The 19518-nt window shown below is 44.2% G+C and overlaps 1 protein-coding gene across 2 annotated transcripts in view; it reads left to right on the top strand.

Moving 5' to 3' along the window:
* ZWILCH (zwilch kinetochore protein) overlaps positions 1-19518 on the top strand; it is a 176141-nt gene that overhangs the window by 56009 nt on the left and 100614 nt on the right. For both annotated transcript variants that reach the window (XR_014696975.1, XR_014696976.1), the window contains 2 exons: positions 16115-16267; positions 17425-17554. The gene's annotated coding sequence lies outside the window, so the exon portion shown is untranslated. Of the gene's footprint in view, positions 1-16114; positions 16268-17424; positions 17555-19518 lie in introns of those variants that run through there.

The raw sequence follows: 19518 nt of genomic DNA, 5'->3' as shown, positions 1-19518 counted from the left end.
CTGCTGGTAATCAGTGAAAATGAGGATGTTGGATATGCCTTTGGAGCTGTAAAATTACCTGGATAGGTAGGAGTAAGGATCAAAGTAACAGAAGCTCTTGATGCGAAAACACTCATGAATTGGGAGAGGGTTGGAAGGTTTCTCACCCAGCCCAGGCCCTTAACTGCATTGGCTCCGTGCTGATATTTAGAGTTTTTCAAACATGAGTTGTGGCAGGATTTGCAGAGAACAAAGTGTTGCTCGATGTTGGGAGGGTGCTGCTCATACTGCCCGTGGCTGAATCTCTGGTTGCCACTCCAGCCCTGCCCTCTGGCTTTCCCTGACGGCTGCTGGGATGGATGTGAATTTGGGCCCTCTGTTTAGATTGCAATATCTATTAATCAACATTCTTGGGTCTTCCTTCATCGCCGTAACTCACTCGAGCGCCTTAGCCAGCAGAAAACTCTGTCAACTCTCCGTGTAAGCTGAGACATCACCGCCGTGAATGGGGCTGGAATTTTATTTATTAAGTCAAGACTCTTGGATTTCTAGCTTTCGCTTTGGAATGGCAGCCGTGAAATACAACCCTCCCTGGCCTGTCCCTGGGGAAAGGAAGCGTGGAGTGGAGCAGGCAGTGCAAGGCCAGGGGTCAATCTCATGAGAGAGGTGGCCCAAGCCCAGCTGCGCAGTGGAGGCACGCTTGCAAAAGGAAGGAGTGTCTTCATGGGGCTTAGCACAAAGCCCTCCGTGCCCGTGGAGGAACACGTGCTGAAGGAATCATCAGGAATACGCAGTCGGGTGCTCTCCTCCTGTCAGCACTGAAATGTACCCTTACCATTCTTCCATGCTCGTACCTCTGCTGCTGCTACACTCGAGTCTTAAAAAAAATTAAAGTCAGTATTAGCTGAAGGTAGGGCACAAAAATATTTTTTTTCAGTTACTTTAGGTTGTAAACTATAAATACTTTGAAAATCGTGATGCTTACAGCAGCAAGCTGAACAAAGGTTTAGAGCACTGCATTGTGTTTTTTTTTTCCTTGCTTTGCCATCTATTGATGGGAACGAGTCTTCTCACCGAGGGAGTGGCAGTTTCATTGCCGTGGTTCTCTGAAAATTGGGGGAAAAGAAACAATGCAGCAAGCGGCGTGAGCACCATCACAGAGCGCTTATCTGTTGGTGCTCAGAGCTCTAGGAAGTATCCCCGGGGAGGCTGCGGGAGGGGGTCTTTAAAGCCTCCAGACTGTTAGATTATGGAATTTAGGGAAGTCTGAAATTTAAAGAAAAAAAAATGAAATAGGCATCATCTATTTCTTTTAAGTAGGCATCTCTAAACATGATTGCAAATTACTCATTAGTATATATATATATATAAAAAAAAAACTTTTAAATTAATCTTAGCTATAATTTTAAGGTCCACTTTCTCATACCTTAAGGACCTCTGTTGAAAAATGCACACAATTAGGAGCACAATTGACTTCCTTTTTTGAAAGGGCTGTTGTAAAAATAAAAAAGTTATGTGTTTCCACTCCTACAAGCACAGAAATAAATACAATTGAAAAAGAAAAGCAATAAACAAACATTCACAGTTTAGGCTTTTTTTTTTTGTTGTTAAAAAAAAAGTTTAAAACAAACTAGGCAACACTCCAGGAAATGATTCCTAATGTTTTAAATATATTGTTTTAAATTTAGGTGATCCTTCAGCGTATTAAGCAGGCAGGGGAATGAGGAAACATTGTTGTAGGTTACCTGTTTATAAACTCTGCCCGCTGCTATGCCAGAAATAACCGAGCGGCACAATTCACACAGGCACTATCAGAAAACAGATCGTCTAAATCAAAGCTTAAACCTGAAATTCTTGTTTACCATTGTAACTGAACCTCACTCGCTGTGTTTCTATTCAGACAGCGATGTAAATAAGATATAAAAGAGAAATTGTTGCAGGCCGGATGCGAGCTGAGATGCGGAGCCCCTTCCCGATACAATGCCTCGCGGCCCGCTTTTGACCTTAGCTGTGCTGCCTGGGTTTGCAGGCACAGGCACACAAATCCCTCGCCACCTTGCCTGCAGTTTTTGCCTGGCTCTTCCCAGTGGCCGAGCACCTTCAGGATGTCTGGAGGTGAACCACAGCCGCTGGTTGGAGCAGAGTGAGGTGAGAACCAGCGCTCTGAGGAGTGTGGCTCGGCCTGCTGCTGAGCTGTGGGCTGGGCTGGCTCGGCTTGACCTGCTTGGGTTGCCAGTACTGAGCTGGATGCATTTCCTTGTGTTCTGCCTGCTTACATCCATCTCCTGCCCTGCTCTAAAGGCAGGCTTTGGGGCCAGACTCATTTTGTAAAGGGCATTTACAGTGTCTGGTTATACCTGGATGTGCTACGTACCATAACCACGAGCCCCAAGCCTCCCAGGTTTGGATGTGTCTGAGGGTGTGGGTCCATGGGAACCCAAATAACGAGATGTTATGGTCATTGTGTGTGTCAGCTAGTAACAGAGAAGTGCAAATGGCATTTGGGTTTTGTACACAGCCTCCTGCATGCTTTGGTAGAAGGCTGCAAATGCTCCGAGGTGGAGGCGCCGTGAGACCATAACACACAAGGCCCCAATTTCCTCCCTCTCCAGGAGCATTTTTAATTCGGGTCAGCACTTTCTGGGGGTTTGGCTCCATGCTGCTCTGTAATTTGGGACTGCTAGATGGTGACCAGGGTATTGGATGGTCACTGGGTGGATGTGTTGCCTTTAATAGGAGGCTGTCAGTAAAAACAGGCAGCGAGGAACCAACGTCTCAGGGCAAATCACCCAAAGGCCTGGTGATCTTGTGGGGCTACGGGAGGGCCAGTGGCTCGGAGGAGTCTGGCTCAGCCTCGTACTGCATTTGCAGAGCTGGTGTGGGTGAGCAGGAATTCAGAGAACAAAGAAAGCCTGTCTAAATTATAAGGGACACAATTTCTCCAGAAATTGGGAACTGTTTGAGAGAGCTAGCTTAACAGAGGTGTCAGTCGGGGTGTTTTGAAGAAGCCTAGGCTACCCTACAGGAGTGGCAGGACACACGAGTTAACAAAACTGCTCTTTACTTGTTGTTGTTTTTCTCTTTAAAGAAAGCCCTTCCCGCGACCTTGTTGTAACTAATTAAAAACCAAAAGTTGTGTCTTAGGAAGAAAGATTGCTTTGTCACCATGCAAAAATGGGCAGACTTGTAGGTACCAAATTCGGAGGTACCTCTGGGGGAAATGTGCCTTATAGGCAGGGCGCAGAAGTTCAGAGTATGTCTGATGCAAAGAAAATCACATAATTTCCAAAGACGGGATTCCAGGAAAGACTCCTGAGAGGGAATATGAGGGGAATAATTATGCAACTGCTACAAAAGTGAACTGAAATCAACCAGGCAGTGACAGAGGCCTGGAAGGAAGGCAATATTTTCCCGAACTAACACTTTGCACTGTTACAGACGACATCCTGGCTCTCCCAATACCAACTCTGTAATTTGTTGGGTTGAGGATCTACTTTCAAATGGTGGACAAGTCCCACTGCCCACTGACTGCAGCAGAATTTCTTCAGGTCCTTCTTCAGCGTGGAGTTTTCAGCCTTTGGTTATTCACTAGTTTGAGTTATAACTACTAATTTAATTTTCTTTTAGAGTGAAATTTTGTTTTGGTTTGGTTGTATCGAAAGGTTTGAACAGAATGGATAAATGTCACCTTTAGTCCAGAGACAAATCTCAGAGTTCTTCTAAGCATGTATGCCAGAGGAATTAAAAAATGACTTTGTGGGCAGTGGTCTGATGGGACTGCTTGGGTACTAGCTGCAGAGTTCAGTCTGCTGGGACTGTCTGGTGCTTCACCTATAGGTTTATTATCGTGTCCTGGCATGGCCCGTGTGACAGCTCTTAGTTGTAAGGTCTTTGTTGTACAAACCAGCATCCTACCCATGGCCTGTTTGCAGTTTCTGAAATGCTGAATTTAACACAGCAAAGAACCCAGGCTTTGAAAGAAGCACGCAGATGATGTGCCTAATATCAAATGAGATCTTAGTCAAATAACTTTTCCCAGACATTATTAGCTGTTTTTTTCATAGGCATGTGCTGCTGGAAGCCTTTAACTTGTTCCAGAGAATGCAAATTAAATGAAATTGGTTATAGGCCACTGAATGCTGCTGGATTCTTGGTTTTCCAAATTAATTTCTATCAGTTCCAAACCCTTTCCTCATCCTGAGCCTGCAGGACTGAGATAGTTGATGTAGCCTGATGTGAGAGAGGAATCACCCTGCTCATTTCCAGTCCACCTCCAGCTATCTTTTCCTTTATGGGTCACTACCATCTAAGCATGTGAGTTAAAAATAGGTGCTGCAGAGCCTGCTCCAGCCAAGGAAGCCTTCTACTGTGAGTATATAGTATCTGACTGGCATGGGAACCCGAAAGACATTGATGTATGCTTTTCCTAAAAGCTGCCCAGTAGAGCTGAAAGGCTTGGTACAGGGCCCTTTGGCAGCTGTTTAGGTGGGAGCATGATTTACCCCCTTGCAGTGATACTAAAGCTGTAACCTATATCTACAAATTAAAGTCAAGGATTTATGAACCTTGGAATATTTTACCCGTGCCTCTGAACTGCCAAGTGTAACTATTCTGGGCTGTAACCCAAAACATAGTTTACTGAAATTCCACTGCTTTAATGATGACTTTTTTTTTTCCCTCCTATAGAAAACAATATGAAACATTCTGCCATCCAAACAAAATTACATTCTGCATCTGGAATTTGTTGATGTTTCCTTTTGCTGCTCGTATACATTCGATTCAATGAAATGGTTAGCAAATGCCATCGTATCCTAAATCTTGGTTACTGTTGGTTGTTTCAGCTTTTGCATTACAAAAGGAAACTGTTGGATGGCCAATTCCGGCGGTCACTGTGTGAAATAATGTCCTGTCCTTTCTCTCAAGAAGATTTGGAGAAGTAGGTTGCTCGGGTTGAAATATGTCTTGGGAGAAAAGATGAAACCATTTGGGTGTACTTTGCTTGAAATGGTTCGCGTCTTGTGTGCACAGGCAGTGAGCTTCTGCTCTCAGTCAATAGGGGTGCTGGGATCAGGATGGAAAAGGCACCTAGAGCTGCATGTAACGGAGGTAGGAGTGATCTCATGGAATGCTTGGTGGGGCTGTGGATGCTGGAACAGCAGAGGCAGGGGAAGATGGTCCTGCACGTTGCTTGCCTGTGCCTTCCTGGCTCCTCTTTCTGTCCAGGATGCAAATGGCCTTTGTCTCAAGGCTACAAAAGAGCTTGCTCCACATGAGAATTGGTGTTCAGTCTTCAGAGGTGAGCTGCTGCTTGTTCTTTGTTTGCAGAGTTAAACATATGGTACTGCGTATCACGAGTTCTTTCATCCCAGGATGATCTATGGCAACTGGGGAGGGTTAAAAGGAGGCAGGGCTGTCAGGGACAGAGGCACCAAAGCCTTCAACACGTCAGGAGATGTGTTGTGCAAAGCTCTCACGAGGCAATGGCAGGCTTTCAGGTAACCACAAAATGAGCTCTGAAGCCAGTCTTTAGATGAGGGTAGAGGTAATCCACAAACGTGGCCCTGGTGGAGTACACAGCAGTGTAATTTACTCAGGTTCCTGCTCTGGTGGGCAGAGCAAGTGGATGTTTTCCAGATGTTTGGAGAGATGTATTTCTGAAACTATGTTGTAGGAAAACAAACTACCACATGAAAGGACGCTGGTGCCAGGAAAGTGAAGGAGAACGGCATGCATTAACAGTGCCTAATCCTTCCTTTTTTCTGCTCTTGTGTTCTGAGAAGTAGAAGCTTGTGATGATCAAGGGAGCTCCTCTGTACTAAGCATTTGGTGGCTCCTAAATCCCTTTGACTTCACATGTCTGCTGGTGAAGTTTTGCCATGTGAATTTAAGAAGGTTGTACACAAGCACTGTTAGCGCAGCTTCTGGTCAGCTCCGTTGTTGGGGATGCCATAGAAACACAGCTGAATTGGGAGGATGTCTTTTTTTTTTTAAAAAAAAAAAAAAACTTTATTTATTTATTTATTTATTTATTTATTTATTTATTGTTGCTCTCATCCCCAAAGCATGTCTAGCAGACATCTCCCATGATGGAGTGATGGGGATGGCACTGAAGCTGTGCAGAGGTGGAAGATCATCAGACAGCCCCAGTTACAACAGCCCGATGGCCGAACCTTTGAGCAGTGGTGGTGTGTTTAAACCAGAGTTAGGGAGAAGAGAAGAGAAAAAGTGATTTGATGCAATTCCTTGGACAGAGCCCTGTTCACTGCTTGCATAAATGTCAGCAGACCTAAGCCTGCTCCAGCTCTGCGGGACTCTGCAGTCCATCCAGCTCCACTGGAACTCCCCCTGCTCCTGGGGTCGGTCGTGTGCGGGTCCTCTGTGAAGTGCCTTGCTCTGGAGCCCATTAATCCAATGTGGTCATCAGCTGAAAAGGAGCAGTTCAGAGAGAGGCAGAAACCCCAGGCTGCTTCCTGCCTTTTGCCTTTGCAGTTCAGCAGGTTCTGGGGGTTTCCATGAATGTGTCTTTCAGCATTTTACAATGAAGATCCCTTTCAGTCGGGGCTTTTCTGAAAGTAATTTGGCAAAGTTTAGCTACGTGCTTCTTGCCTGAGAGCTCAGGTTCTGACCGTGTGTGCTTAGCTCCGTCTGTCATCAGCAACCACTTTAACCTGGGGTGAGGATGCAGGCTCTGAAATACCCCCCAGGTTATATTTGTTAAAGCAAGATGGTGAAAGGCGAGGGAGGCAGCTCACAATGCGTGGAATGAAACCCGAAGGAGCAAATGCACCTTCAACTCCCACCGTGTTTTTACGAAAGCTGGAGAGTCGGCTCGGTAATTCCCTGCTCAGCCAGGCGTGCTGATGTGCTGCCCCTGCTTCCAGTAAGTGGAAGTTTAACCAGAGCTACCTGCCCAGGAACAATTTAAAGAAGCACAGTAGGGTTCACAGAAGCAATTCCAGAAAAGACAGCCAATTTCGGTATGGCAGGGCGGTGATGTCAGGTGTTACTGCTCTGCTCTCTCATTCAACTGCCCCCATTTTCGCTGACCCTTTACCGGGTGAGGGTTATCACACCTTTCTTCTCTCTTTCTTCTTTCCAGCTTGGCTGGATAGCCACATCCCTTTGGTCCTCTGGTATTGGGGCATCTGTTGGCCCACCCCAGGGGAATTATCCCCAGCTCAGGGGAATCTGCTCAGCTTGGAGCACTCGCTGCCTGCTCACTGTGACTTGCAGTTAGGACACCATTACAGGAAGAGCTCTGCTTGCGAGTCAGGCTGGTAATGTCTGGAAGACGGGCAAAGGACTTGAGCAGCATGTTAGGCACAGCAGCATGTTCATCTACATCAGCAGTGTCCTCAACAGAATAAAAGATCAGCCCTCTGTACACACATCCAACTCTAGGCAGTCGTATCTCACTCTTTGAGAATCATCCTACATCATCTTTTTGGTCAAACCCTTGTGGTCTGTGAGCATTAAACAAGTGCCAGAACATCGCTCCATTTGGAAGGGGAGGGTGCCTGATGGATCACGAAGCACAAGTCCAGGGGAAGAACTGAGAAAGCCCAGTCCCTGCTATCACAGGTCACTATGTCCTCTCATCTCCTCTGTGAATTCATAAACATCCATTTGAAAACACAGTAACATTTTTGTGTGGTTTGTGTTTCTCCCTTCCTGCTGGAAGGCCGTGCCAGAATCTTTCTGCACCCTTTTCTAATTTCTATGAGAAATTTATTAATGGTTGGCTTATATCCACTGCTTGTTGTGGAAATGTTTTCCTTTAGATTAAATGTCTCTTCTTCCTGCCCTTTTCCCTTCTGATTTCTTTACAGAGAGCCCTGTGTATCCCCTCTCACCCTCACTTCTCTTACATCTTAAAAGGTGCCTGCATCATCGCAGTGCCTGTGGAGCGGTGCGGAGGTCCCTGAGCTGCTGATTGCAGGTGACGTGGAGCAGCTGTCTGTGCTGTGGTGCTCCTTGCATGGTTCCGTCCCCTGCTTCCAGAGGGATTTCAGGTGTGTTACCGTCAGTCTCAGACACAGCCAGCAGGAGTGAATGGGAGCTGAGGTTGTATCCTAAATCTCCTACCTCTGATTTGGCCAGGGTATCTCAGAGCTTTGAAGCAAGTAACCACATGTCCCGCGGTGCCTTTCTGTGACTGCAGGTTGTTCAAAGACCTGAAGCAGCCAGATACGATCACGCTGAAATCGTTCGTTCAGCTCGTAGACTTCAGCAAACTAGCAACTACTTGGTGTGATGTAAAACGTGGAAGTTATTAAAGTGAAATAACATCTTTCCATTCGAAAATTTACTAACCATATGGGAAGTTTCCAGGGGTAACTCATACATATCGATGTAGTGTTTGCCAGTACGAGTGTTGCAGACGTTTGTAGGACAGTACAGCAGTTCCCCTGTGCTGTCTCGCAGGGAAAGATTTTCCTTGTGTTCTTTACAAGCACTTGACACTGAGAACAGTGTGCTCACAGCACCAATTACATGTTAATATAGGTTAATAGAAGTTCATGTGTCTGAGTCTTGAAATGCTTAGCGCTCCTTTCTGTGTTGCTTGACAGCTTTATTGCTGCACATACGAGGAGAAGCGAGTTCAATATGCTGAGCGCTATCAAAAGATTTTTCTTTATGGTCTTAAGAGGGCTTATCTGTAATTCCTGGCTGCACAATCTTTGAAAACTATAATGTTACAGACAGTGATTTTTTTACACATGGTTTATTTTTAAAAAAAGGCGTTCCGAAGTAGAACGGGGTCATTGTTAACTCTTTTTTCCCCCTAAGCTCTTTTGGTGCAGATTTGCACCGTTGCTCTGTTTTGTCAATCTTTGGCGATTTCAGTGAATGATTCAATTTGAAAAGTTGGCTCAAGAGTACTGAGAATTGAAATATTTCATTGTGACATTTCCCAAACGAAGCTGCAGTTTGCAGAAAAACTTTTGCCTTCACCTGCAAAGGTTGAGTCTCAGTTTTGAAAATGATGCTGTCTTTCCAGAAAGAGATCGTGCGTTGCAAAGCAGATTTCTGATCTCAAGATTTCTGATCTCAGAATTTTTTGGAAAGCCTCCCCCATCACTTTTTTGTTTTTCTTCTAAATTTTCTTTGAAAAAATAGAGTGCTTGGCTCTTCGCAGGAATTTCTCTTTTTTCCCATTGCTCTTCTTGTCCTCTTTGCTTTTTCCCTTTGACCTCCAGTGGTTGCTGTTTGCACACAGTGATGCCCAGCAGGCTGCTTTGTGTCCCCACGTGTCCTGCCGGTGCTGCCCAGAGATCCTGGTGGGGCTCACTGCGACAGTCAGGCCAGCAGGATGTGCTGGGGCATTTCTCTATCCCAGGGGCTTTTTCACTGACAAGACCAGGCAAACAATCCACGTTAGACTTGCTGGATGCACTCAAGTTTTTTAACAGGTAAGGTGTATCTGCCCTTGCTGCAGTAGTAGGGCAACTTGTCCCTGTGTTACTCCCGCAGCTACATCCATATCAAAATATAAATATTTTGTATGTGTTATCAATTATCTGCAGCACTATTCTGCTCTTGAGCTGTATCGTGAGCCTCAGCACCACTTTTTTATGCTTTTACAGCTCTACTCAGGTTTCATCCCTAGAAGAACAAAGAGCAAATGTTATGTGTAACCGCAGAAATATCCAAGTAGAACAGGAAACCCATTTAACTGAGTACTGATACAACTGGGATGCATAAAGAAGCTACAGCTGTAAATGTATTTCTGGGTAACCGAGTTTCTATTAACAGACACTAGAAATTTTTAGAGATCACTGTGGGCAACTTGGTTCTGGGTCATCTGGAAGAAGGTGGCTCGAGAGTTCTGTGTTCTCACCTTCTGAAAGCTTTAAAACCCTTTAAGGCACCCAGCAGAGCAGCCGGTCACTGCAGCATTTGGAATCGAGCAGTCGCTGTGTTGGGTATGGTTTTACAAAACGGCTGCACTGCCCCAGGTGAGAGCTGCTCCTAAAAGGTGTGAGATAAGCAGGAGGAACAAGGGGCTGCAAAAACGACTGCAGATTTGTACGCCGAACCTAGCTTCAAGAAATGTTTTACAGTATTTTATTATCAGTGGGGAAGAATGCCTTCCTGTACTTCACACAAAGTACAGATGGAGTCCAGCTCGTGGGCAGAGGAGGAGGAATTATTTGAGCCAGGAATTACGTAGAAACTTTTTCTGAGTTTCTGCTCACACACAGTTAAAAAACCTCGGTCAGGCGGTGGCTCCCGCTGGGAGCTTCGTGCTGCGGAGAGGGGGCAGCGGGAGGAAGGTGGTGGGGAGAACAGGCTGTTCTGCTGCTCTTTGTTTCTGCCGACCAGCAAAGTGCAGCGTGACCTTCAGCAGATGAACTGGGCAGCTTCTACATCTTTTGCAAATTACAGAGCCGAAGTATGGAGCCCTTTGTGGATTCAGCTCTGCTGGGATTTGACGAACTGAAGAGCTCTGTACGGAGAGGTGCTGAGCGCATCGTCTCCAAGTCCAGGGTCTGCATGGGTCTTAGTCATATTCCAAGTTCATCTAAATGAAATATGTCTAAATCTTTCAGAAATAGGCCTCTGAGCTTCTTCTTCCTCTTTCAAAAGCACACCATGGTTCTTCCCGAGCTCAGGCTTGGAGCCAAATAAATCAGGTCTTCCTATGCCACGAGCACACCACGCTTCTGAGATACCATGTTCCCAGGAATGGTAGCAGACTTTATGGATTTAAAACCCTCTGGTTATTTTCTTTTTATTTATGCTCCCAAGTTAGCAAATGCCTTGTTTGATTACCTTTAAATGTTGTGTTTCTGGAATGAAAATAGAGTATTGGCTTTTCACTCTGGCTTTTAATTCACTGTGCTGTATTATTGGAGCTTAGGAGAAAGCTGAGAGGATTTTTCATTTTTTTTTATACAAAGGCTAGATTGTTTAAAGACCATTGTAAAACCAAATGTTTAAATACTGACCATTTTAACTTACTTCCAGTTCTCTGCAGTACTTGGGTGAAAGTTTCAGTCTTTTTCTATGACTCCTTAAAAAGTCCTTAGCTGGTGGAAAAGTTTTGTGTCAAAATCTTGGCTGGCTGTTAGAAGCTGTACAAGACCCTGGCGAATACCTTGTGTTTGGGGATTTCATTGACTTACGATGGTGCTTTTTAGCTAGACTGGCCTTTCTGATGATGAAAGGCAAAAGGAAGTTATAGACAATTTCTTTGCCACAAAGCTGTGCAGAAATAGCATGTAGGATTTGGGTGTGTTTTGTTTAATGCCTGGTTTATCTGGCTAATACAAAGGACGCGGGGAAGAAGAATAGGTGACGAGCATTTGTATGAAATGCTCTGGAAAGTGCCTTGGATTTGAATATTTCTCTAACCTCTTGGCAAAATCCATAGTTGGCATTTTCTTTAAATACAGTTGGTTCTGTTCGTGCTTCCCGTTTGAGGAACTGTGATGGTTTTGGTTAACCTGAAGGGGTCCTAATTTGGCACCTGAATTCCTCTTTTCTCTTGTCCCCAAAAATTGCTCTGAGCTCTTCTGGAGTTGTCTGTAACATCGCGCCCAGGGGCTGGGCCTAGCAGGCTTTTTTCAACTTACCTTTCTTGAACTATACAAAGGAGGAAATTGATATTTTTGATGAAGTCTAGTTATTAGCTTTTTATTTTTGATCACCTGTTTCAAGTGGAGTTCTTTCTGAATTGGGATTTGCATGATTATTTTGAGAAAAACACAAGTTTTTGCATTTGTATCTGCTTCCAGACCTTCAAAATATCCTGAAAATTAAGGAGTTTTTTTTTAATAAGTATTTTGATAGTTATTTGAAAAACCTGAAACAAGGAATGAATGGGAACGAATTGCAAGTGTACATCAGATGGGATAAAACTGGTAATTTTTCCTGGGTGCTGAAAAGAATTAGAAACCTCGGAAAAAAATGTCCAAAGTTTTTAATTGGTAACTAAAATGTTTATCTCTGCTTTACTGATAATTAGTGCCTGAATTTGTCAGCTCACATTGCAGAGCTGCAGCTTCTTAGATCTGAAACACTTTCTGTTTTCTGTCCAGTTGGTTTCCTGTAAAGTGCTGAATTATTCTAGCTTTTATGGGTCATTGTTAAAAATGGCAGGAAGGGTCATTGTTAAAAATGTTTTCAGAACTTTGATAACCCGTTTATCAACTGATTCACATGTTTAATCAGTTAATAGGTTTTCCTTTTCAGTGCATGGGAATTTCTTTGTTTATCTTAACTGAGTAACTGTTTCTACAGTGGAAAGAACTGTAGTTGGCTGATAATCTTTCCAAATATGCGGAGTTTGCTCTTATGATGCAAGTTATATGGCTGTATTCATAAGGCTCTATTCATAGGGAACAGCTCACCAGAATCGAGCGCAAGTGTCTGCCTGTGAATGAAACCCCCAAATGCCCCGGCAGCCTGGGAATACAGAGCATGGAGCTGCAGTGATTAGGCAGCGTGTGATAAGGCTTTTAAAGGCACGTGGGTATTTAGTAAAGGTAGGTGGGTGCTTTTGAGAATGTTGCTGGGTTGGTAAGTGCCAAACATGTACAATTCCTCTGGTACCTGGTCAAGAATTTCTTGAAAGGATAATTTCTCCCCAAAAACACTGAATCCAACTGGGGGAATTCAGTGTAGGCTGCTGTTAGATAGCCTACTGCTAGATCATCATCTCTTCATCAGAGCAAACAAGCCCAGGGCCACCTCTCTCCATAGGAAGCCCACTACGCCCTTTGCCTTCTTTTTTGTGAGCATACTCTTGGCTCATATTCAGCTTGCAGACAGTTATGTTTTTTCCCATTTTTTCTGCCATTCCCATTGTAATAAAGCCAGTCTGCTCCCGTGTTTATAAACAAACTTCAGGCCAAGTAGAATTGTAAACTTTCTTTTGCTTTTTTGAAATAAATTCAGTGATGAACGTGTTTACTTTCTATGTACAGAGCAACTTGGCATGAAATAATACACAATAATAAAGTTGCAAAATTTAAGTTTACATAACATTTATCTGCCTTGAAATTGCAGATGCTTTGAGAGCCCTGCAACATTCACTTGGGCGGGTAACAGAACCATGCTCCTACAATCACAGCAGCTTCTGAGAATTGGCATCACATTTGCACGTGTAAGAAAGAGTTAGCAGCTTGTTTTATGTGATCTGGTTTCTTCCTAGCTATGTTCATTCCAGTTCCCGTGTGAAGGAAATGTGTTTAGACGAACACAAGCCCGAAGTGAAAACCCAGGCTGTGCTGGAAGCCCAGACATGGGAGTTTCATTGGTGTGCTTCGGACTGGGGAAGACACAAACGTATTAGTACAAAGTCAGACCAGTTTGACAGCCTTGGTTTCATGGGTTGCGGCTCAGATCTGAACTATAAAGATGTTTCTGCCTTCCTCCGACGAGTGGCACAGAGGTGAGATGGAGTCTGTTCTGTCCTGATGAGAGACCACTGGGGACTGCTGCTGGAGAGGCTTGGTTGGAAAAAGCAGCTGGGAGTGGTTATAGACCATGAAAAATGTGTATCCAGAGCCTGGAGCTTCAGGTTTGTATTAAACCTGTGCGGGGCTGTGGTGCCATCAGAAAGGACCCAGTGCTTTTTCAGCTGATGTGATGGAGAATGAACGGGGAGGAGGCTGCAGGGGATTATTTTTTCTTGTGGCCACTAAAAAGCAAGAGATATGAGAGAAGCAATGGGATCCTGTGCACGTGGGCGAGAAGAAAGCAGAAGTTTGGGTTAGGCCATCTGTAAAAGTTTGTTGAGTCAGCCACTGTTTAATGTATCATTAATTCAATGTTTTATTTGATAAAGCAAAACTTCCTGAGACTTCAGCAGGCACAAAGCTTTAGGAAACATTGCTCTGTGTCTGCTACTGAAAACTGGGTTAAATGCATGTCTTCATTTCTTCCTTCTGAGATAACGTGCAGCCAGCAAACCTGTGAAATATTCCGCTCGCTTCCAGAAGATCTCCCTGCCCTCTCCAAGCCTGGTGCTCCACGATAACAGAGCTGGAAAACAACTGTCATAGCTGCGTGTAATGAAAGCCAACGGCACCGGGACTGCTTTTGGTGTTTGAGTATTTTTCCAGTTAAAAAAAAAACATTTGTCAGAAAACAAAGATCTTTATTTAACAAATACTGTTGTGAAATACGGGGAAGATAAATGTAGTGTGGTGTTTGAAGCCTTTTCAGAATCACAGAATCACAGGTTTTTTGTCTGTTTTTGTTGTCGTCGACTTTCTGTCCTGTTCTCCTAAAAACTTCTCTTTGTTGAGAGGCAGGAGCAAGTAAGATCCGATGCATTGCTGAAGCCTTTTGAAATTTAAAACCAATTCATTAGGTACAATGCAAGTGTAGAGCGCTGGCAATTATTAGGATTTCAACAGCAAATATTGCAGCCCATGAAACATTAGACTTATTTCCTTCTTGTTTAAACCATCGTAATGCGTTTCGCCCCGGCTAAATGTGCTCCTGAGCCTTTCTGTCAAAGTGAATCATGATCTAATGCTCACCAGATTAAACCTAAATGCGGCAGTCTTTCCCTTCTCATTCTGGCTCTTCCTCCTATGATACTATTCTTCGTCTAGGCAGCTACGTGCAAGTGTGGGTGAGGAGATGTCATTTCTGTACGGGTGCAGACACACGCAGCGGTGTCGCCCGAGGAAGCCGAGCCCCGGTTGTGCTCAGCAGAGCCTGCCCTTCCCCGCGGTCTCCCCTTTTCCCTGTGCACGTAGAAAAAGTCAAGCTGATAATTAGGTAAAAAGCATCATAAGATCCATGTCTGGAAGGCCGGCGTGGCCCAGAAGACTTCTATTTGGGTGAATTTCTGGGACGAACGCGAAGGATCCTGGCTACTTAATTGCTCGCTCGGCTGCACCCCGAGAAGATTTGGGTTAATGACCGGTGGGCCCGAGGCTGCTGCTCAGTGTGGCGGGCCCTGAGTGGAAGAGACAAGCGTGGCCGGGCCCTCGGGAGCCACCGCCGCCGGCGGCCACCTGCGCTGCGGGGTTATTAGAACATTGCACGGCAAAGCGTTTGTGGCGTTGGAGCACCAGGCCCAATTAACGGGCCTGAGAGCCCCTCTCCAGCCAGCCATCACTAACACTCCAGATAAAATTTGACATCTTTTCCATCCCCCCCGGCCCCTCTGCCGAACTCTAATTAATTTCAGGGGGTTTTACCGAGGGACCGTGGCGCTGCTGAAAAGGCAGAGGACTTTGCTTGGGTAATCAGCTTAAATACCTGTCTGTTTCCTGCTCCAAACCTCCCATTTGGGAGACATAAATACTGTTTTTATTTTTAAATCTTTTTTTTTATCTCCAATTTCCTCTGGTTTTTCTGATGTGCCCCGTATGAGGCTCCATTTCAAAGGGCAGGATGGCAGGGCCTGCAAACGGGATGCAGACGGGAGCTTTTAAGGCCGGCACCGAGTGCCTGTACTGGAGGCAGGGGTAACGAGGGGTTTCACAGGGCAAAGGTACCTCTTCCCTGACAGTCACAAACGGTGATAATTAGGAAGGAAGGCACAGTTTCAGTTATTTTTATGCTTACACACCGCTGCTGAAATAGGCATTTCGCATCTCCTGCTGTAGCAGCAGCTCAGTGGTTTGAGGTTCAAAAGGTAAGTTTGTTGAACACACTTTTATAACTATATTCATCTGGACTCTGTAGGTTGTAAGATAAGCTTTGAAATGCTGCTATTGCAAGCCCATGTATGGACAGAAACTATTACAGAAGGCTCTGGGAATTAAATATGAATATGCAGTGCAGCTTCTGCCAGTATTGAATTTATTCTGTCAGCACTCAGGAGAATTGCTATCAAGTGGAAGGGTGCTACACAGGGTGAAGCCTTAGGCCTTTACTCAGGTGAAAGGTGTTTAATTTGGGGAGTGTGACTAACCTGTGGAAATATTCCTATATTTCAGATTATGTGTGCACTCAATTTTTTTCATGGATCCACCAAGAATTTTTGCCCATCATATCGCCCTTCTTAAAGTGATGGGGAAATTCTGTTTTCTAGAACAACAGCTGAGCAGCAGAGATATATCTTGCTTTTAAGGGTGGTTGGTTTGTTGGTTTTCTGATTTGCTTTGGTTTGGTTTTGTATATGGCCAGTATTTCTCTAACTTAACGTTCTTTCTTTTTCTTACAGAGCAGTAGCAGTTGGCCTAGAAAAGAAACCAAACCACCTTCCAACCACAGCCGCTTACCATGGCTGACACGGCGAGCCTTGGAGCATGATGACCTCCGTAGATGGCAACCAGTAAAAACCTGGTTGGACCTGCAGAGATCTAGCACAATGAAAGTGAGTATAGCATCCTCTTTCCAGCTGATAATTTCTCAAAAATCTCTTCCCAGACATTTTAGGAATCTCTCTAACACTGCTGAGCCTTTTTATTCTGGGGCTGGAAGTGATGCTGTGCAGGATTCAGAACATTGTTCTTGGACACTGGGGAGGTTTCTAGCAGCAGGTAGATAACACATGAAAGGAGAGGTTCATCATCTCCTTAAAGCCCAAGTAAGGATCTGTGTGGCTATTCTGGGTTTCACATGTCTCCATCTGGAGCCTGCAGGTGTTTGTGTGTAGCTGCACACCGTGTGTGGTTGGCAGCCTGCGTTCAGCACCTAACAGAAATCTCATAACAAGTATTCAGAAGCTACATGGATATGAAGAAGTGATCTGTAGGAGGACCAAACTTTTTAGCCCTCCACTGTAAAGGTCAATTTTTGTTTCAAAAGGAAGGGGCTGGGTGGTGTTACTGTTAATCATATCAGTTGGTTGGAAATAGGGTTGAGCTGCAAAAGTTCCCTAGGTGTTTTGTAATCACAGTGTCTGGACTCAGCTCAGCTCCTAGAAGGGCATTAAAACAAATTGACAGGCATTTGCAAGAGTACTGCACATGGTATTTCCAAAACTAAGCTTAGGTAGCTAAATGGCAGCCACATTTTCTCAAACATTAACATGTTAACAGTAATTGTTAAAATGTGATTTTCTCTGGGGGAAGGTATTATATCCTGTACCTCATGACAGAAATAAAAGCCAGTATCCATTTCTATCTATCCCAACTGGAAATGGATAATTCCTTCCCTGATGGATCTAGCGGGAAGGATGTACTCTGTTCATGGGTGTTTGGTAATTGAACAATTACTTTTTTGTATTTTAATGATGTCAGTTTACACATTTGCTAGCATTTCTTTTAAAATGTCATCCCGCAGTGCTGCTATTTCTCCACTGCTGTTTTTCTAGCATTCTTCAATGATGAATCATGAAAGTTAACTTTATATATATGTAATGCTTTATATATATACGTATATATTTATATAAAAATCTGGGTGGTGGCAGGGAGAGACTTATTCTGTCTGCCTCATCTTTTGTTTTGATCTAGTTGCTATAGAAATACTCAGATCAATTTTGACAGAATAAAATACTACAAATTACATTGTCGGATTACCTCATTACAGAGGGCTGGCACTTCGGATTGCAACATTACTGAAACGAAAAGCGTGAACACTACAGGAATTTCTGCTCTATGGAAAAATGTTATTTTTGGATTCTTCAGGAAGGCATGTGTATAAAACCACCGGTTCCCTGGTGAGTGACTAGTCCTTGAGACCAGAGAACTTTCGTCTTAATTTTTGGTTGTGGTAGGTGATGTCATAGTTGGACATACATTTACATTAAGCTGCAACTGGCATCTCAGCGACAAAGATCTTCATGTTTTTCTATTAAACACTTAGGCAACGAATTTCTTACGGCAAGACTGATGAAATGGGTCTTGTTCCTTCCTTTTTTTTGGTCATCTACTATCTGTGTGTCGTTGTATTGATACTACTAACATTGTTTTAGTAATTTGCCCTCCCTGATTGAATATACCTTAAAGTCTCAAAGCTGGCAAATGTTAGAAACAACTGCACTTCAGTTCATTAGCAGTAAAGGGCATGCTTTTAGAACAGCAGATTTGGGATGCAATCTTGCTTGCAATGGGAGGTATCAGTGTCTTGTCTGTGCTGCATGGAGATGACCGTGAAATCTCAGGTTTCTGTGGTTTTCCTTTCCATGCTGATGTAACTTACACATGTTCACATGCGGATACGGGACTTGTTTGAAGAAGTTTTGCAGTTTCAATCAGGGAAGTGTCTTGTGCTATAACTGCTGGTCAGACTCTATAGCTGTGTTAGTAAAAGACACCTTTAGTGCTAGTTTTTATTTAGGAACATCAGTATTACTTGTACACAGGGAGACAATCTGTGTGACTTGGCAAATGCTTTAATCGCTCTGTTTTTCTTCTAGTCAAGAATATTACTCTTGCTATATCTAATCTAGAGTTGTAAATTGCAGCAGAGGTACAAATCCAAAACAAACATTTTGAAGAATTTGAATGGAGTAGAGCCCCAATTTCCATTTCAGTGCTCTCTCTGTTGTCCGATTTGTTAAACTCAAGTGGTCCCATGTGCGAGTAGCATGACTGCCAGAAGTGCTCTCCAGCCATCTGCTTTTTTGGTAAGTCTTTGATTATTTCTTTGTCCATTTTTCTGTCCAATATTAGAACTGGCAACTCAATTGGTTGGTTAATATTGTATTTTTTTATAATTTAACATTTCCAGCTTATGGCTAGGAAATGGCAGCAAGGTAGTAAAAAGCACAAGAAGTCAACTTTCCTACTGAAGTCTGACTGTACTGCGGCGAAGTTTTGTACCATGTTGTTGTAGCAATTGAACAGAAAAAGGTTTTCTGCTTGTGGGTAATGTCAAGCTGGAAGAAGCAGATACGGCAGGCTGCATTAGCTTGATGAGCTGTCTTGAAAATGTTGTGAAGAGCTGCCAGGCACTGGTAGAGGCATTTGCAACAGAGGTGAATATAGAAATGAGCGCTGCATTTAAATCAGAACCAAACCATGCAGTAGAAGAACAAAAGTTAACAAGCTGGGGGGCTTCAGCAGCTTCCAAAGACAGAGGTCTCTCAACTGGTAGCTAAAAGAAACTGGTTGTCCATGTAGGTCTGCCAGGGAGGCTGCGTGCTTTATGGCTCTACAGAAAACTGGTTCACTGCCCTGTGGGAGAGGCTCTGATCTGTATCCTGCAACTGGCTGGTGCACGTTGCTGGATTGCCTCAATGGAAGCTTCACCAGGGTCTGTGTTACTGGTCCTCCTCGGCCAGGTTATCAGAAGGAGCCACCGAGCCTTTCTGAGACTGTGCTTCATCTGAGGCTGTGCTTCATCTGGGTTCATCCAGCAGCCACTTTGAAACTGCAGTGCTGGGGGGGTGAGAAGGAGCCAGGCTCTTGCTTTGGTACAGGCTCACATTTCTAAACATGCCATGTTCAGAGGCTGCTGCGGGCCCCCTAACACAACCTCTCGGTCCATCCTCATCATTTCTCTTACCGTGCAGGCAAAGGGAAAATATTTCTACCTGATCACAAAGGGCTCTGGAAAATTAATTCCCTTTCCACTTTGAGAATCGCCCCCTGCTTCTGTAGGAGACAACAGTTTTCATGGCAGCGTTATACAAAAAATCAAACATCCACAAAACCGTGGTGGTTTCGGTGATGCTGCCGA

This window comes from Aythya ferina, assembly GCF_964211825.1.
Source record: "Aythya ferina genome assembly, chromosome: 11".
Lineage (NCBI taxonomy): Eukaryota > Metazoa > Chordata > Aves > Anseriformes > Anatidae > Aythya > Aythya ferina.
The sequence above is the reverse complement of the archived record's forward strand: the minus strand, read 5'-3'. Positions and strand labels throughout refer to the sequence as shown.